General features: G+C 41.9%; 1 long non-coding RNA gene across 1 annotated transcript in view; it reads left to right on the top strand.

Annotated features, from left to right (window-relative positions):
- The first annotated feature begins 4,778 nt into the window (after positions 1-4,778).
- The window catches only part of LOC148124356 (uncharacterized), a 34,222-nt gene continuing 23,220 nt past the window's right edge, over positions 4,779-15,780 (top strand). The window contains exons 1-2 of the long non-coding RNA XR_015740015.1: positions 4,779-5,485; positions 7,917-8,047. This is a non-coding gene — a long non-coding RNA (uncharacterized LOC148124356). The remainder of the gene's footprint in view (positions 5,486-7,916; positions 8,048-15,780) is intronic.

Below are 15,780 nucleotides of genomic sequence, written 5' to 3'. Positions count from 1 at the left end.
GTTGCAACTTTGAACGGTCACTAAACCATTCTAAAAGTCCTCAACTTACAACTAAATTGTTGTAAGTTGAGGAGTTCTCTCTTTTGAAAGTCGGTCCTCTTCATTTTAAACAAAGAACATTATAAGGGTAAATAGTAGGAGTTTTGATCTCAATCAATAGAACTTTGAAAATGTCCCAAATCGATATTATATTCATTATAATTCCGATATTATATTTCTATTTTGGCTATTATTTCCAGATTGGCTGCTGCTTATAAGCTAGCCCAGTTTTAAAAAATTCTTATTCTCCTTTTGCCCCGGTTGCAATCGCAGGCTGAAGGCATCCTTGAAAGCAATTTGCTTCCATCTCAAATTCTCCATCTTGTCTTGATTTGGGAAGCTGACTTGCAATGCCCGCACTCAAACAGTGAATGAGTTCAGTGCCTTGTCCAGCTGGCTTATCCACTACACCCATCCCTTCCTGTTCCCAGTTGATGTTTGAGTACCATTGGCAAGGGATTATCAACTGTATTTTTTGTTCCTTCATGGAATATTCCAGAAACAGAACAAATATGGCTGCCAAGCTCTTGCACAAACCTCTCTCTCTCTCTCTCTCTCTCTCTCTCTCTCCCTCCATCCGCGTGTGTGTGTGTGAGAGAAAGAGAGAGAGAGGGAGAGAGAGAGAGAGAGACAGAGAGAGATGCATTGTGCAATCTACATGGCATTAGCACTGTTTATTTAAGGGAAAAGGAAGAAAATCAAGCGTTAGTGGAGAAGGAACCAGGCCGGAAGGAGCTTTTTCAAACAATAAAGGAACTGTTTGTATGCACCATTGAGAGGGCATGAGAAATTGTCACATGGGCCTTCCAGATGCCAAAGGAGGTATGCAAAGAGAATTGTTAAAACGAGCAAAGCCAAGAGGCCTTCAAAGATTAGGCCTGGCAAACTGAAACGCGGGCAGAGAAGTGCCCCCAAAATGCATTTGTTTCCCAATACGATGCTAGCAGGCAGCCAGCACGAAAAGGGCCTGCATGATCCTTTGGACATGACTCGGTCTTTCTGGTAAGAAACGTTTTATCACCCAAACAAAGGACACAACCTCGTGGGTTGTGAATTAGTCATTTCTTCATCGAAAGGAACAATTCCTTCTTTTAGCACCGGACACCGGTGAAGCTCTCTGCTATCTTTAGAGCCAGAGAAAATACCAGGAAAAAAGATCTCGAAACGATTAGGGGCTTAATAGATAAATCCTTTGTTTGGACTGATTGGGGATTTTATTTTATTTTTTAGCTCGAAGCAAAGGTTGGCAAAAAGAGCTGAGGTATGAAGAAGGAAATTAATGAAGGAGAGATCCAACCTAGAACTAAGGAGAAATTTTCCTGCCAGGGAGAGAACAATTAATCAGTGGAACAACTTGCTCTCAGAAGTTGTGAATGCTTTAACGCTGGAAGTTTTTTGCACAGCACTTTGTCTGAAATGGTATAGGACTTCCTGCCTGAGCAGTGGGTTGGATTGGAAGACCTCCAAGGTCCCTTCAAACCTTATGGTTCCTGAAGGATGATGGAGGAGGAGGAGGAGGAGGAGGAGGAGAAAAAGAAGGAGAAGGAGAAGCAATGGGTGGAAACAAATCAAGGAGAGAAGCAACCCAGAACTAAGAATAAATTTTCCTGACAGGGAGAGAACAATTAATCAGTGGAATAATTTGCCAGGAGTTGTGGGTACTCCAACGCAGGAGGTTTTAAGAAGAGATTGGACAGCCATTTGTTGATGTTGGTTTCCTGCTTCAGCATGCTGTTGAAGCAAGATCCATTCCAGCTCTGTTATTCTGTTATTTGTTGAATTTATTTGCTGCCAATCTTTCTCAAGAGAGAAAATAAAAGGAATGTAAACAGAAGTAAAATAGCAGAACCCATAAAATAAAAATCAAAAGGAAACACAATGAGAATATATCTTAATATGATGTCCTAATGGCCTCCAGTTAAAGTGGAACTTGAGGCAATTCAGGAACATTTGACATTTAGAGGCAGAAAACGTGATTGCTGTTTACTGTCACTGGACCCATGGCCAACATCAGCTTAGATATTAACTCCAGAGGACAGTAGAAGTGGGTTAATGTAGAACTCAGTACTGGAAGGTACCTCTGAGGTCTTCTAGTCCAACCCCTGCTCAGGGCAGGAGACCTTATACAATTATGTACAAATGTCTGTCCAGTCTTTTTTTGAAAACATCCAGTAATAGAGCACCTATAGTTTCCAGAAGCAATCCGTTCCACTGATTAATTGTTCTCACTGTCAGGAAACATTTTGCTGTATGTAGCTGTGAGCTTTCTAGATATATCCTAGTTGGTCTCTGGGAAGTTCTTACCACAATGCATCTTACCATAATGCAATGCAGCCCATGGCTATATTTCACCAAAATGTCTTCTTATTTTTTAGTAACAATCTTCTTTAGTTAGCAGCGTTATCTACCCTACAATCATTCCATTCCACCTTTTCTGCTTCCTTACCTTAATAAACTTCCACAAAGAAGACAAGAGTCAAACTATTTTCCAAAGCATCAGAAGGCAGAACAAAAAACAACGGATGGAAACTAATCAAGGAGAGAAGCAACCTAGAACTAAGGAGAAATTTCTTGGCAGTTAAAATAACTAATCATGGAATAACTTGCCTTCAGAGGTTGTGGATGCTCCATCAGTGGAGGTTTTCAAGAAGAGACTAGATTTGCCCAGAATGTATAGGACAATGATGGCTACGCTTTTCAGTATTGAATGCCCAAAATGCGCACACATTGCCAAAATGCGATGCACGCACATCCGCCATGCATGCGTGCACTCCCCCAAGCATGCACGCATCGTCCCATGTATGTGTGTCCATCCCCCGTGTATGTGTTCCATCTTGTGCATGCTCACTATCTTCTGTGCATGCACCCCATGCATGTACCCTGCTCCCACACATGCACAGCAGAGACCCGAAGACCAGCTGGCTGGTGGGAGGCATGCGTGCACGCACAGCAGAACTGAGCTGGGCCGATGGCTCGCATGCCCAGAGAGATGGCTCTGCGTACCATCTCCGGCACACGTGCCATAGGTTTGCCATCACTGGTATAGGGTCTCCTGCTTGAACAGGGGATTGAACTAGAAGACCTCCAAGGTCTCTTCCAACTCTGATATTTTGTCAGCTCATTTTAGCAGCAAATCAGCCAACTTCAGCAATTGAATCAGATGCCCCATCAGCAATAAATCAGTGCTTTAGTTCAAGGAGTAAATTAGGCCTGGAACTTTTATCAGGAAACAGAGTTTACAACCTGCAAAAAAAAAAAAGAAGTCCACTCTCAAGCAGCAAGCTTTTTTTTTGATAAAAGTTACTTCTAATAAAGATTACCCGGAAGTCACTTCAGCAATAAATAGCAGTTATGGAAACCTACACTCTTATGAGCAAGCTTTTTATTTGTGCCTCGAGAATAATACCCTAGCAGGAAATTATGAATTTGGCAAGGATATGGGGATTTTTTTTTTTTTTAATTAGCTAAACTAGTCCCTATGTGAGCATAATTAAGGGTTTGGGAGAGTGTAATTGAGAGTTTTAGAGGTAAGTTTCTCCCATATGTTTATGGGCTTTAGAAGATCTTTCTTGATCTCCTCTACAAAGGAGAAATATGTTGAGCATTATGGGTAGTCCTTGACTTACGACCGATCACTTGGCAACCATTCAAAGTTGCAACGGACTCCCCCAAATCAGGGGAGGGCAACTATTGCTCTTTTTTGACCCGTGGACTTCGACTCCCAGAATTCCATGGTGTCTCAGGAATTCTGGGAGTTGAAGTTCCCAGGTTGTAAAGGGGCCATTATTGCCCACTCCCGCCACCCCAAAAACTATATACGACCTGGATTTGAAGTTCTGACATCCCACAGTCACATAGCTGTATTTTGGGCCCTGGACACCTGGCCAATTATTTACAGATGTTTACAACACCCTATAGTCATGTGGCTATGATTTTTGACATGTTCTGCTTTCCATTTTTGACAAATCGTCCCTTAGTGCAGCTGTCCCCAATCTTTTCGGCACGGGGGACTATTTTCATAGAAGAGAATTTTTCCATGGAGTGGTGGGTGATGGTTTAGGTTTCGCTGGCTCGCCCTCCACTCACCTTCAGCTACCCGTACCAATTCCTCACAGGGTTGGGAACTCCTGCCCTAGTGAACAATGGGTTTGCTTTACAACTGCCAAGTTATCTTAATGTCCACTGAAAAAAAAGATCTTAAAATTGGATTGGTCACAGAATAACTTGCTTTACCAGCGTCACAATGTACAAAATGTACAAAAGGAATTATCAAAAAGTAAGGTTCTACATTTAGGCAAGAAAAACCAAAATGCACAGGTACAATATATGTGGTACCTTGCTCAATAATAGTAACTGTAAGAGGGATCTTGGAGTCCTTAGTGGACAATAATTTAAATAGGAGCCAGCCATGTGTAGCAGCTGCCAAAAAAGCCAACCAAGTTCTAGGCTGCATTAACAGAGGAACAGAATCAAGATCACATGAAGTGTGAATATCACTTTATAATGCCTTGGTGAGGCCACACATGGAATACTGCATCCGGTTTTGGTTGCCTTGATGTAAAAAAAGATGTTGGAGCTCTAGAAAGAGTGCAAAAAAGAGCCACAAAGATGATTAGGGGTACTGGAGGCTAAAACATATAAAGAATAGTTGCTGGAATTGGGTATGTCTAGTCTGTTGAAAAGAAGGGGCTGCCACAAAGAAGAGAGAGTCAAGCTATTCTCCAAAGCACCTGAAGGCAGGACGAGAAGCAATGGGTGGAAACTAATCAAGGAGAGAAGCAACCAAGAACTAAGGATAAGTTTCCTGACAGTTAGAACAATTAATCAGTGGAACAACTTCCCTCCAGAAGTTGTAGATGCTCCAACACTGGAAGTTTTTAAGAAGAGATTGGATAACCATTTATCTGAAATGGTATAGGGTTTTCTGCTTAAGCAGGAGGTTGGACTAGAAGACCTCCAAGGTCCCTTCCAACTCTGTTATTCTATAGTCTAATACAGTTATAAGGACAACACATATTTTAAAGGCAGCAAGTTGATTCACAGCAATGGGTTAAATCATTGCAGTACTGTTTCACAGTCTAATTCTTTCTATCTACACCAGCATCTTGCCTGCTCAGCAATCTTCTGAGTGGTAATAAATTTCAGGGGTGCCACGCATTTCACCCAAGGTTCACCTTCCAAGAGGTTTGCCCAAGAATGGTGCAACCTGTACTTGTGTCAGCGTTAATTCTGAATGGGCAGCACAATCTGCCAGTTCACGTTGGGCAAGAACAGCCTCCTTTCCTTCCTACCGAGTCCGAAAAAAGAAGGTTGCAAGAAAAGAATGAACCCCGCCCTTCACTAAGTTTGGGCCATCCCATTTTAAAAGATCCACCTCTACCTTATCACATGAATTTCCTGTCTCTCACCAATGAGGTGTTGCAATGATATTAACTGAAACCAAAAGGTGAGTTTCCTTCTTATTAATTTACCATAATTATTTTTTTTAATCTCTTGTATTGACAGCGTGTGCGGCTTCTGAGCCACTCCAACTACCATCCTGCTCTGTTTTCCTTATCCTAATTCAGTCCCATAACTAAGTGATCCAAGTTCACAATACAGGTAATCCTCAAGTTAGGACCATATGGAGGTTGCCCATAAGAGTCGTAATGTGTTGTTTTTTTGAGGACGTAATTAAGTAAACAGTGAAGAATACAGTGGATCACTGTGGGTGTGATTTTGCTTAAAACCGGCAATAAATAGCAATAGCAGTTACATTTATATACTGCTTCACAATGTTTTTACAGCCCTCTCTAAGCAGTCTACAGAGCCAGCCTATTGCCCCAACAATCTGGGTCCTCATTTTACTGACCTCGGAAGGATGGAAGGCTGAGTCAACCTTGAGCCAGTGAGATTCGAACTGCTGAACGGCTGGCATTCTAACCACTGCGCCACCACATCTCACATGCCCGGTTTTAGCAAAACCATCATAAAACAGGGGCACCTGACTACAGGACATTGAAAAGGACCATAAGTCTGATTGCTGAAGACTTAAGAAGTACAATCATGTGACCATGGGAAGGGAACTTAAAATCTGGGTCATATGTACCCTCCCTCCTATTTAGGTCAATTGGAACCTTGAACAATTGCTAAGTTCACTGGTCGTAAATTGAGGACCACCTGTTGAGCCCCTATCTAGCTATAATGTGGCTTGTTTGAAAAAGCCTCTTCGGTTAATCTGGGTAAGTTAAATGAGAAATTTAATTATGAATTTCCTTTTCATTTTAAGGCCATCAGTGGACCAAAGCTTATACAGATTGCAATAGCACTTAGACTTATACACTGCTTCACAGTGTTTTACAGGCACCTCTAAGTGGTTTTACAGAGTCAGCCAATTGCCCCCAACAATCTGAGTCCTCATTTTACTGACTTTGGAAGGATGGAAGGCTGCGTCAACCTTGAGCCTGGTGGGATTTGAATTGCCAAATTTCAGGCAGCCAGCAGTCAGCAGAAGTAGCCTGCAGTACTGCCCTCTAACCACTGCACCACCATGGCTCATAGTCCTTGACTTACAATCACAATGGAGCCCAAAATTTCTGTTATTGAGACATTTGTTAAGTAGGTTTTACCCTTTTTTGCAACCTTTTTTGTCACAGTTGTTTAAGTGAAACACTACAGTTGTTCAATTAGTAACACGGTTGTTAAGTGAATCTGGCTTCCCCACTCCCTTTGCTCGTCAGAAGGTCGCAAAAGCTGATCACATGACTCTGGGACTCTACAACCGTCTTGAATACGAGTCAGTTGCCATGCTGTCATAGTCATAAGGGTGACAACAGTCATAAATCACTTTTTCAAGTTCCATTATAACTTTAAATGGCCACTAAATGAATTCTTGTAAGTCAAGGACTATCTACAGCAGGGGTGTCAAATTTGATTTCATTGAGGGCTGCATCAGGGTTGTGTTTGACTCAGGGGTCGGGGGGCCAACATGGTCATTCGTGTTGGGGGCACCTGTGATGGCCAAGTGCTAAGGCAGGACTTCCCTCAGATTCTCCCTCCCTCTCATTCCTTCCTTCCTTCCTTTTCTTTTTCCTTCCCTCTTCATTCTCTTCTTCCTTCCCGTCTTTCCTTTTTCCTTCCTTGCTGACTTCTCATATTTCTTTTTTTTTCTTTGTCTTTCCTCTTTTCCTTTCTCCTTTCCTGTCCTTTGTTGGATGCTCAAATACAAAAGGGGAAACATTTCTCCTTTTATTTTGTTTTTAGTTTCTTTTTCTAGCCCTCTGTCAGTGAAAATGGGGCATGGGGGTTGTGTTCCCCCCCCCCAGCTCTGTTTTCATTGGCAGGGGCGCCGCAGGCTGGTTCTTCACTTTTTCCAGGGTGGCTCCGCTGGCCAGATCTAAGTATCTAGTGGGCTGGATACGGTCCACAGGCCTTGAGTTTGACACCCTAATCTATAGTAAAGAGAGCCTATGTGGCAGTATTTCTCAACCTGAGAAACTCCAAGATGGATGGACTTCAACTTCCAGAATTCCCCACCCAACATGGCTGACTGGGGAATTTTGGGAGTTGAAGTCCAGCCATCTTAGAGTTGCTGACATTGAGAAAACCTTGCTATGTGGTGACACCAGAAATACTACCCTGAGAAGTTCTAAGATTACATGCCAAAATCCCTATCAAACTAAAGCTCTGGCATAGAAATAGACTTCAAGATAAAGAAAGTGTCAGATTTCTGAGTAATTCAGAAGGTGTGAAACAGGATACTTCATCCGTTGTGAAGGAGTGCCAAATTTCAAGGCTGTATTTTTGTTTTGTACAGGATTGGAGAGGGTATTTAATTTCTTTTTGGGGGGGTGGGGGGGTGGGGGAGTCACATTAATGTCTGCTGTTGTTTTGTTAAGCTGCAGTTCTTCAGTTACACAACAGCTAATGAAGGCCTCGCTTCCGTAAATGAAGATGAAGAACGGTTTAATTTTCTGGAGATGAGGCCTTTTCTAATTGGCTGATTGCTGTGATGTCACAGCAGCTCCAGGTGGGTAACGGAATTCCTTTCCTCTGGTGGCTGTTTCAGCTTTCCTGATGCCAATCTAGTCTGGTATGAGTATTGAGGGAGCGTTGTTAGCCAGTGAAGAAAACACATTGCCACATGACAATGCAAACTCTGTGATCTTGTCAGCCACTCATACAGTTACGAGTCAGTAGCTAAATTTGGTTAATTCAACAGATTGGTTCCCCGCCAGCCTCGTTTTCTACTATCAATTATATCAAATAATTATATTAATTAATTAATTAATTATATCAATTAATTATATCAATAACTTCAGCAACAGAGTGGTCAATGTTTGACTCTGGTTTCTTCCCCAAACCCCAAAACCTTAGACTGTCTACTATTGACCTCACCCCTTTCCTAAGAAACCTGTAGTGGTCATGCGTAAGTGCACCAATCATGTCTACCATCCCTGTCCTATTGTTTTCTATTTTTCTTATAAGTATCTATTTCATGTATTTAAAACTACTGTATATTTATTCTTATACCTGTATCTTGTAAGCGATTGACAAATCAAATAAATACTAAAAATACTAAATACAATTCAGGAATTCATTTTGAATATCGAAACAGTGCAGAGGAAGCGGCTATGAAAAAGCCACCAGGGAAATGAAGAGCTTTGGTGTTCTCTGAGTTTAGTTGTTTTCTTGCGGATATTTCATGACCCCAACTAGGTAACGTCATCCGTGTGGTTACTAGCACCGATGATGTTACCATGTTTGGGTCATGAAAAATTTACAAGAAAACAACCACTCAGTAGCTCAACCCTGAGCTACTGTAGAATATTACCACCCACCCACCCCTCCTAGAAGAATGAAATATTCTAGGAAATATTAAAAATGCAGATTATATTTCCCCTAAAAGAGAAATAGAAATCTTAAGGGAGACAGAAACTCAAAGCTTCAGCTCCCTGCTCCCAGCAGTTATTTGGTACCCATTGAGAAGGACTGGGCCAGCCTATTTACACAATAAGACCGTCAGCTCCTGGGTGATAGCAATAGCAATAGCACTTAGATTTATATACCGATTTATAGTGCTTTACAACCCTCCCTAACAACCCTGTCACAATCTGGGTCCTCATTTTACCCACCTCGGAAGGATGGAAAGCTGAGTCAACCTTGAGCCTGGTGAGATTCGATCTGCCAAATTGCAGGCAGCTGGCTGCAGCAGAAGTATCTTGCAGTACTGCACTCTAACCACTGTACCACTGAGGCTGGTGATAGTATTAAGACATGACCCTCCAGGACATAATAGTATTAACCCATCTAGCAGCAGGGCTCACTGCATTGCAAAATCTCCTAAGGACATTACATCAGCCCAGGCTTCAACCAAATTTATCTCAGACAAACTCCTAGGATTTGCACATGACCCCTACAGCAGCCAGTAGAATACATTTCTTGCACAGGAACAGGTAGCTGAAGGGCAAGGTCCAAGAGAAGGTATAAATAACCCTCACTCTCCACTCCATGTGGTCAGCTGCCAGGACCTCAAACCCATGTGGTCCTGTTCATCAATAAACCATCTTTCCAATCAGCCGCCATGTTTCCAATATCTTTTTCCTCACTTGGAACTGAACCAGATGGATATTTATTACAACACTACAAATGTTCTCCTCTGTGGGTACCACCATGGAAAGCCATACGTTAAGTTTGCTAGGCTAAGAAGCCTGGTAAACCAGAATGCATATGTTGATTTTATGTATTTATTTTAATTTTTAGATTTATTTTTAATCTCACCTTATTATTTTTATAAATACTTCAAGGCAGCAAGCATACCTAATGCTTTTTCCTCTTCCTATTTTCCTCTCAACAACAGCCACCTTGTGAAAAAGGTTAGCCTGAGAGAACATCCTAAAGTCACCCTGCTGACTTTCATGCCTAAAGCAGGACTAGAATTCACAGTCTCCTGGTCTCGCCTGGAGCCTTAACCACTAGGCCGAACTAGCATTGTCATATGTCACAATATATTGCCACTGACACCCCTGTAAGCCCAATTTTGTGGCCTCATGGGTCATCTATCCAACCCGTTAGAGCCATCGTCCTAATTTTCTTAAAATCAGCACCCACAACAAACTCTGACTACAAAATGCAGAAATCTTAAATGACAGTTTGTTTCAAGTTTGGGCAATGTGGAAAGTTACCTTGGTTAACTCAAGAATGTCCTTCTGATTTGGGGTAAATGATGGCATTGTGTTGTCTTCATAGCACGAAGATGGCCAGAAGACTAAATCCATACTAAATTTTGAATAGAATACTTTATTGTGTGATTGGACACACAAGGAATTTGTCTCCGGTACATAAGCTCTCAGTGTAAATGCAAAACAACAAAGTAATAATAATAATAATAACAACAACAACAATGTAGTAATAAACATAACAATGATACCAATAAAGAAGCGATACCAATAGAGTAGTGGAACAGATGAGAAGGATAAAAATAGTATAGCCATACTACAATATATAGGTAATAGACATAAGACAGAACTTTGGAAATTAAGTGTTCAACAGAATGATGGCACAAGGGGGAATTGTCTCTGTGTCTAGTTGTTTTGGCATTCAATGCCCTATAATGATATCCTGAGGGCAAGAATAGAGTAGAGATAGAGATAGAGAAAGAGATAGAGAGATGAATAGAATAGAATAGAATAGAATAGAATAGAATAGAATAGAATAGAATAGAATAGAAATTCTTTATTGACCAAGTGAGACTGGGCACACAAGGAATTTGTCTTGGTGCAAATGCTTTCAGTGTACATAAAGAAAAGATACATTTGTCAAGAATCATCAGTTACAACATTTAATAATAGTCATAGGGTAGGTATAATAAGCAATCAAATCATATTAGGAAACAGTCAATAAAAATCATAAGGATACAAGCAACATAGTTACAGTCATACAGTCATAAGTGGGAGGAGATGGGTGATAGGAATGATGAGAAGATTAATAGTAGTAATAATGCAAACTTAGTAAATAGTTTGACAGTGTTGAAGGAATTACTTGTTAGCAGAGTGATGGTGTTTGGGAAAAAACTGTTCTTGTGTCAAGTTGTTCTGGTGTGCAGTGCTCTATAGTGTTATTTTGAGGGTAAGAGTTGAAATAGTTTATGTCCAGGATGTGAGAGGCAGTGGTGGTATTCTACCGGTTCGGGCTGGTTCGGGCGAACCAGTAGTAAAAAATGCTACCATTCGGCCGAACCAGTGGTAAAAAAACATCTATTGGTTCGGCCAAACCAGTATTTCTTTTTCCCTTCCTGACGATCAGCTGTTCTGACGACCAGCTGTGCCAGGATCCCCCTCACTTACTGCTTCACCCAGGAGGCTTCCCTGAGGCCCAGGAGGCAAAAAGGAGAATGTGGAAGGGGTACTGCTTGAGGGGGCCCCTGAGCTCCATTTTTTTCCCTTCTGGGCCTCAGGGAAGCCTCCTGGGAGCAAAAAACAGACTCCCAGGAGGCTTCCCTGAGGCCAGGAGGAAAAAAATGGGGCGCAGGGTGGGGGTGGGGGGTTATGCACACACACAAAAACAAAACCATGCCCACCCAATTACATGACCATGCCCATCTAGCCATGCCCACAAAACCGGTAATAAAAATATTTGCATCCCACCCCTGGTGAGGGGGTCTGTAAATATTTTCTCAGCCCTCTTTCTGACTTGTGCATAATACAGGTCCTCAATGGAAGGCAAGCTGGTAGCAATTGTTTTTTCTGCAATCCTAACTATGCACTGAAATCTATACTTGTCCTGTTTGGTTGTTGTACCAAGCTAGACAGTTACAAATGACAGAGGTTCAATCATTTCTCTGTAGAACTATATTAGCAGCTCCTTGGGCAGTCTGAACTTTCTGGGTTGCCTTTTTGCTCTGCCATTGTTACCATAAAGCAAAGTCCATCCATCGGAGGAAATGGACTTTTTATCTTGCATTTCTCAGGAGGTATCATGAGACTTGTGGAGAACGCAGTGGGTGAGAAAATCGGAATCTACCTTGTTCAAGGTTTTTAGAGTTAATAATTGATCAAGAATGAACTAAAAACAGGTTGCTGTAATTATCTCTGTAACAGACTCAAGATCAGAGCTAGGCCACGGTCAAGGCACAAGAAGCCAACATTAGTATTTGGAAGGCATGTGTCTCAATCCAAATGTTTGAACAGACATCATTATAGATCAGGGGTGTCAAACTCAAGGCCCGTGTGGGCCGGATCCAGCCCGTGGGGTGGTTAGATCCAACTCATGGGGCCGGCCTAGAAATAGCAAAGAACCAGCCTAGGGGGAAAACAGGCTGTGGAGGGGCCATGGGAGGCCACCCCACAGCCTGTTTTTGGCCTGGATGGCCTCCTGAACCACCCTGCCGGACATAACGGGGCGCTGGGAGGCCACAGGTGGCTCCAGTGTGCCCCATTTTGGCTGGCAAGGTGCTGCAGGAGGCCATCCAGGCTGAAAACAGTGCATGCAGGGGCCACTTGCAGCCTGTTTTATCTGACAGGGTGCTTCAGGAGGGCGTCCATCCTGTCTCCTCACCCCCTCCAGCTGGCTCACAGTGGACAACTACAATGTTGATCTGGCCTTCCAAGAAATCCAGTTTGTTGTACAGATTTAAGGAGCTTTTGATTTTAGAGTGAAAACCTGACAGGTAATCCTCAACTTACGAACATAAAGGTAAAGGTTCCCCTCGCACATACATGCTAGTCGTTTCCAGCTCTAAGGGATGGTGCTCATCTCGGTTACAAGGCAAAAGAGCCAGTACTGTGTGAAGACATCTCTGTGGTCATGTGGCCAGCATGACTAAATGCCGAAGGCACAGAGAATGCTGTTACTCTTGTACCAAAGTGGTTCCTATTTTTCTACTTGCATTTTTTATGTGCTTTCAAACTGCTAGGTTGGCAGAAACTGGGACAAGTAACATAAGCTCACTCCATTGCGTGGCGCTAGGGATTCGAACTGCCAAATGCCGACCTTTCTGATCAACACGCTCAGAGTCTTAACCACTGAGCCACCGGGTCCCTGTACATAATTGAACATAATTATATGTACATAATTACACTATAATGTAAATAATAATGTAAAAACATAATGTACATTATGTACATAATTGAACATAATTGAGCCCAAAATTTCTGTTGCTGAGCGAGACACTTGCAAAGTGAGTTTTGCTCAATTTTATGACCTTACTTGCCATAGTTGTTAAGTGAGTCACTGCAGTTGTTAAGTTAGTGACATGGTTGTTAAGTGAATCTGGCTTCCCTATTCTCTCTGCTTGTCAAAAGGACGTGACCCCAGGATACAGCAACTGTCATAAATATGAGTCAGTTGCCAGCACCTGAATGTTGATCACATGACTATGGGGAGGCGGCAATGGTAGAAAAGCATGGGAAAAGAGTGATAAGTCACTTTTTTCAGTGCCATTGTAACTTCGAGCGCTCACTAAACAAAAGTTTTGTCGCTGTTGTGATTCACTGAACAACTGTGGAAGGGGAAGGCTATAAAATGGCAAAATTCACTTAACAAATATCTCACTTAGCAACAGAAACTCTGGGCTCAATTGAGGTTGTAAATCAAGGACTATCTATACAAGGAAGGCAAGTTTCTATGGGAAGCCATTAGGACAATCTTATCAGAGATCCTGTCTTTCTATATACAAATGAGGCTAATAAAAGAATGCTTTTAAAGAACGGTGTTTTCATTGTGGGGTGGATGTTGCCACCACAATTATACCTCCTGTAGTAATTTCATTCCCTCTTATCTGCCACTTTATCACTTATCAGTTTTTATGGCTCCACCTTGGCAGAGTGGTTTGTGGGTTTTTTTTTCTTTATTTGTTTTGTTTTTCTCATCCTTGGTCCTACTTAAAGCTTGACTGAGAAGGAGATAACATGATCAAGCTTTGGATAAACAAATATATCTGCCAATTGGACTGACCTCATTTGAGCACTTTAAATTGCAGTGTAAACAAGAATAACCAAAGCAAAGTAATCCCCTTCTTCATGATTAGGCCAGAAGAAAGGCGCATCATGATCAATTGAAAACCCGCATGGAATTACAGCGAATTACGCATGATACTTGCACTGAAATTGGTGAGAAAGCTACTCATCATTTACACTGAGTTGGAAAGATACCATGCACCAACTTAGAGCAAACTCCTATGATGTCCCAACGGTGCTTTTTTGAAAGACAACTGGACTTCCTTTGTTTTTCCTGGAAGACGTTTCGCTTCTCATCCAAAAAGCTTCTTCAGTGTAGAATTGGATGAGAAGCAAAATGTCTTTCTTGAAAAACAAAGCCCAGTTGCCTCTCGAAAAAGCCTCTTTGGGACAACCATGACCTGGATGACTGAGAATCTCAATGGACAACTCCTATGTTGGTTTACTCAGAATTCAGCTCCATTATACACTATTCAGGACTCATTCCAAATCTAACAGGATAATAGAGTTGGAAGGGATGTTGGAGGTCTTCTAGTCCATCCCCCTGCTTAAATAGAAGACCATATACCTGTGATGGCAAACCTCTGGTATGTGTGCCACAAGTGGCACGCAGAGCCATTTGTGCTGGCATGCGAGCCACAGGCAAACTTACCTTACTGCACATGCACACGCTTCACAGCTGGTTTTTTGTTTTTGTTTTTTCTGGTTGCTTTGAGGCCTTTTTCAGCCTCCCAGAGGCTTGGAAAAAGCCTCTGCAAGGCTTCCCAGACTGAATTATAGGCCCATTTCATCACTTCCTGTAATACTGGAAATAACAAAATGGGCCTATAATTTAGTCTGAGAAGCCTTGCTGGGAGGCCGAAAAATCAGCTGTGAGGCACAGTGCAGGTAAGGGGGTGGGGGATTGTGAGCACATGCGCAGGGGACATGGAAAGGGGAACACACATTGCATTCTGGGTATTGGCACGCGAGTGCAGATGCACTGGCGCACTCGCAATTTTTAGCACAAGAGTCCAAAAAGGTTAGCCACCACTGCCATATACCATTCTGGACAAATAGTTGTCCAATCTCTTCTTTAAAACCCGCAGTAATGAAGCACCCACAACTTCTGAAAATAAGCCATTCCAGTGATTAAATTCAATCTGTAGATGTGTTCCTTCCGCGTAACTGTTTATTCTCTGTATCATTCTCTGTATCTCCAAGATGGCAACTTTCAGAGGTTTTAGGACTACAACTTCACTAGAATTCCGATTCAGCTTTTTGTAGTTTCAAAAAAAAAGATAAAGGGTGAGAAAGACTAATCTGCTTCTATATCTATAATGAGAATAGATCAACATTAGCAAATCCTTCTTGAACCAGCTATTTATTGTAAGCTTACACATTCATTAATTGATTTATGTTATTACTTATTAACGCAAAGCTGCATTAACAGAAGGATAGAATCAAGATCATGTGAAGTGTTAATATTGCTTTATAATGCTTTGGTAAGATCATACTTGGATATTGCATTCAGTTTTGGTCGCCATGATATAAAAGAAGATGTTGAGACTTTGGAAAGAGTGCAAAGAGCAACAAAGATGCTTAGGGGACTGGAGGCTAAAACATATGAAGAACGTTTGCAGAAATTGTGTATGTTTAGTTTAATGAAAAGAATGACATGATAGCAGTGTTCCAATATCTGAGGGGCTGCCACAAAGAAGAGGGAATCAAGTATTTTCCAAAGCACTTGAAAGCAGGACAAGAAGCAATGGATCGAAACTAATCAAAGAGATAACCAACTTAGAACTAAGGAGAAATTTCCTAACAG

This window comes from Pseudonaja textilis, chromosome Z, assembly GCF_049901715.1.
Source record: "Pseudonaja textilis isolate UNSWEBS1 chromosome Z, rPseTex1.2, whole genome shotgun sequence".
Classification (NCBI taxonomy): Eukaryota; Metazoa; Chordata; class Lepidosauria; order Squamata; family Elapidae; genus Pseudonaja; species Pseudonaja textilis.
Note: the sequence above shows the minus strand (reverse complement) of the source record. Positions and strands in the feature narration are given on the sequence as shown.